Below are 4,790 nucleotides of genomic sequence, written 5' to 3' on the forward strand. Positions count from 1 at the left end.
ATTTCCTTGCAACACACACTGACAGCACAGAAATATAAGGATGAGAAATGATATCAAGGTTATAACTCCTGAAATCAAGAGAAGCACTGTTGGTCTCATTGAACCTGTTTTATCAGTACATTCAGAAAAAAAAGATGTGAAGGGAAAAGTCAAAAGGGATCAAAACATATACCTGGTCAGGAGTCATTAGCATGAAATTCTGAGTTGTAGGTAGGCTACGTGGGAGAGTCCAGGCACGCTCCCAGGCTGTGCCTCACTGGAACCATAACCAAAAGAAGTCTGATGTCAGCACAGCAGCAGAAATGATCTGCGAGAATAGGTTCTGCTGTCACTGCACAATAGAGGAGAATGGGGCTGGGGTGGGTGGGTGAATGTTTTTCTGTCAGCAGTGTGTCATTATTCTCTAGCCATCCTAGAGAAAGTACCTTTGCTAGGAGAAAATGAGCCACGTGTGTGTGTGTGCTTGTCACACTGAGAACGACTGCACAGGGGGGGCGACAACGGATATGCAACACATCAGTGACATGAAAATTGGGACGATCAACAGGAAACTCTCGAAAAATATAAGAATTTTTCTGAGCATAGTTATTAGAATGCTGCTAAAAGACCTCCTCAAACACCCATACCTCCTTTTTCACCTCAGTATGATTTTTAGTCTCAACTGCTATGCAATTACTTGTATTAGCTGTCTCATTTTTTACAGAGGTATCAAGACTGAAGTTTGATAAAACTAGTTCCTTGCTTTTTCTTACACCAGAAATGCAGAAAAAGCAAATGAGTTATGGAACAAACATGGGGTGTTTGTGAATAATATTGGCAGCTCTGTAACTTGTTCCCTGTTAGCAGTATCTCCTGATCTTCGTGAGAGCTCTGTGAGAATCCGTGACGTGACTTTCTGTCACCCAGGTAGAAATAAAGGAACGAAGTCTATTCCTGTAGTGATTTTGGTAGCTATGGCCAGGTTGACCAGCAGCACCAGGAGCCACCTGCAGCTTTCAAACCATGGAATACCAGCAGCTGGAGGGGAAATGGTCTTTAACGTTCTCATATTGTTGCTCAGCAGCCTTTTCCTGAATACCTGGGAATTCCTGTGTCCCCCACTGCTGGCACACATAGAGTAGCATGGGAGCTCCCTGGGGAACAACTACCATGCAGGGTGGTGGCCAGAGGGTGTTTGATTTTGTTTCTTTGGTTTTATTTTTGCTCAGGAATGAGGAAGCATGCCTCAAGTGATGTCACTTAACACCTGCAATCAAGTGAAACATAACACATCTGGCCACATAACAAATTTTATACAACCTTTCAAGGATTTTTTTACAGAGACAGATGATTTGTAAGTGTGCATATGAAGAGGAAGAAGTAAAAATATTGCTTGTTGATCTCTTTTGTACAAATTATGGTGATAGTTATCCATATATTTATTCTAGTAAAAGAAAATGGAAAGTCCTTACTATTTTACCCTAAATAAGTCAGTTGGCTTTCTACTTTCTGAAGTAAATGGAATAGTAATATTCTAAACTAAAATACACATTTCAACCTCTGATAGTGAATTTTATTTTGCAGATTTATATAGTACTGTTAAACATAAAATTCATGAAAATTCATGTTCCAGCTGAAACTCATTTGCAACTCTCTATCATCATTTTTACTGAATTTATCCAATGTCTTTCACAAGTCATACACAGACAAATCCCACAGTAGATTCATGTTTCAGCTGTTACTGACATGTCCTCCTTCTTTCCAGAAGTTAAACATTTTGCAGAAATCCTGCCTCAAACTCATTTTTCTCAAGGTTTAGAGGTGATTAGTTTTGAATCTTATGCTCCCATGGTATTTAAAACCTGACTTTGTTAACATGGAATGAAAGCAAACTGTCTATAAATTAAACACAAGCTTCAGTACCCTGAGACCCAATTAGATATTAGCAAGTACAACACAGATCCAGTCAATAGGACACAGAAAAGAGCTGGTTTGCATCACTAGTTAATCAATATACATGATTCTACAATATTCACTATCAGGAAATAACACCATTTATTTTAGATATTCTGTGGGATTAGCCAAGTACATTATCTTACCATTTACAGCTAGAGACTTCCCCTTTCTGCCTTTCCACTAACATTCAAAGCATAAATAGTCTGCTTTTTAAAAGTAGAGAGAAAAATGCATGATAAGATTAATGAGCAGTCACTGCACATCATGTTTAAGAGAACAGCAAATTTCCAGAGGATTAAACAGTGTTCCTTTCTGAATAAATATCTCCGATCGTTATTTCCTGCGGTAGAGCAGCTATAAAAAAAAAACCAAACAACCAACAACAAACCACATGATTAGGTCTGATGCTCTCTTGATGTATTGCAGGCTGAAGGAAAGTTAATGGTATAGTTAGCCCGAGCCTGGCTGCTTTTCTTTTCTCATTTTCTAAGCTGCAGTGTGGCATAGCCTTTAGCCAATACAGCAACTCCCGACTGAGAATGCATTAAACTGAGCAGATGAATGGCAGCATTTAAAAACGAATCTGATAACCTAGACATGCTTGTGGGTTTTAAAGAGCCCACATCAGATAAAAAGAACTACTGGACACTTGAGACCTGACATATTCTTCTGAAGAGAGAGGATGCTGAGAATTCAATTGGGCCATAGAGAATATTCTAAAAAGGAAACAGGATCAAAAAGGGCAAATGCAGTTTTTATATCACCAAAAAAAGAAAAAAAACAGAGATATACAAAATCAAGCTGCTCAAAAAATGCACTCAACTGAAAAGGCACTTGCAAATTTTTGTATGGAACAACTTAATACTGAAATAATTAATTAATTACAGTTTCCCCAATTAATAACTAATGACTTTTAAAACTTAGAGATGCAAAGGGAAATTAAGCTTCAATCCTCTATGAGTAAAGTCAGTGCATTGCAGATTTTCACTAAGTTGAGGAAAACTAACTCAAATTTCACTTTGTTATCTCATGCGCACACTTTTATCCCAGACTCAGAGGAAAATGAAGGATGTTCATTAATTAGTTGTAAAGTAACAAATACAGTTAATGCTGCATTTTTATCTTGCTATTTCTAAGCTAGAAAAAGTAGTGTTTTGTTCTAGCCAGACACTTCATAAAAGATACCTGTTCCTTAGAACCAGTGTGTCTGAACATTCTTCTATAGAATTAAACCAAACCCAATATTTAATGAAGATTTTGCAAAATGCACAGCTAAGCTTAAAAACACTGGTATTTATTTAACTGTTCCGGAATTAGAGAAAAAAATCAAGGCCTTCAGAAAAATAGTATGGTTTGAGCTTAGTGTTTGAGCCAGTTGCTGTAGGCATGCACACACATGTTTGTTGAAAGATATCAAGCTGACATGAATGGCATTATTTTAGATTTGATTTGGGGGCACAAGGATTAGACTGGATAACCCAGTTGTAAAATTAAACACATCAAAGGGTTGCTGCAATATAAAAAGTACCAAAACCAATAACAACGTCTTCCTACTGCAAGATGCGTTCTCAAGGGTGAAAGTGCTAGTAGACAAAGTCTGGTAGAAAAAAAGGAACATAAATTGAAGTGCTTTCTGTATCTGCAGGAATAGTGTAGCTCCACATGCCTCAGGTAAAAAACCCAGATCTCTCACGACTAGCAGCTCTGACTACACAACTTATAGATGGATCTGTATTCCTTTTTTATGTTTCCTAATTTACAGTTAATTTCCTTTGGGTTCAGAGGACAAACAAGTCTGAGAGCTTGCTGTGCCCAAGTGTGCTGCCTTTCAGTTGCAGCCTTAGGAGGATGGCTAACTTCCTGTGAGATGTGGAGGAGCCTTGACCAAAGGTCCAGTCACACCACTTTGGAGAAGGGAATCTCTCATGCAGAAGTTTTGAGTGCTTTGCTTGCACAGCAAAAGGTTTATAAAGGTCACATGTACCCTTTTGTTTTCCACATTGTACAACACTGACTCCACAGTTCACCTTGAGAGCTGGGATACTGTCATCAAATTACATCAATATTAAGGGATCTTAAACACAACTGTTTCATAGTGTGTGTGCTTTCATAATTGTTCATATCTTGATGAAATAATGACAGGGAAGGAAGGGGAAACAAATATAGAAAAGCCTTTACCAAATACATCATGTGTTGGCATTCTTTTCTTGATTTTATCTTAACACTTTAAATAAAAGTGTTTGTTAAGTCAGTTTTTAATGTTAGAAAGCATCAGCATAGCAGACCCAGACAATCCAGGACTTAAGAAATTGAATGGAATCTCTTGCTATTTTCTTTGATTCATGTCAATCTTTTTTTTAGCTGCTACATAGCTATATATTCACAGAACTTCGTATCTATAAAGTCTGATGATCATGATAAGACGTATCCAAAAGCTGTACGTTGACTGGGCTAAAAAGAGAATATATTATCTACAGCTGGCTTTCATACCAGCAGCAGTCCAAGCCTTTGGGCTGGTACAGTTGATGAGAAAGCCTGAAACTCTTCTCATCTTTATTCATTTCAGAACATTACTATATAGAATGTTAGTAATTTAGATGCTCTCTCTCTTAAAACATCTGTTTCAATGTTTTTAAACCTATTCTTATCAAGTATGAACAAAATTTGAGATATTGGATAAGGAACTGTATATTGCCACCTGATTCTAAGTTATCACCCTAGAAATATTTGAGAGCTTGTGTGCAGAAGCAGAACTAAAAGCAATGACTCTTTGCAAAGACTGATGGTTTAACAGATGTTTTGGGTGTTTGTAAGAGTGATGTTGTATGCAGTAAAGCTGACCATTACTGACTTGG

The sequence above is a fragment of the Neopelma chrysocephalum genome, unplaced genomic scaffold (genome assembly GCF_003984885.1).
Source record: "Neopelma chrysocephalum unplaced genomic scaffold, ASM398488v2 Primary Assembly neopelma1_60, whole genome shotgun sequence".
NCBI lineage: Eukaryota > Metazoa > Chordata > Aves > Passeriformes > Pipridae > Neopelma > Neopelma chrysocephalum.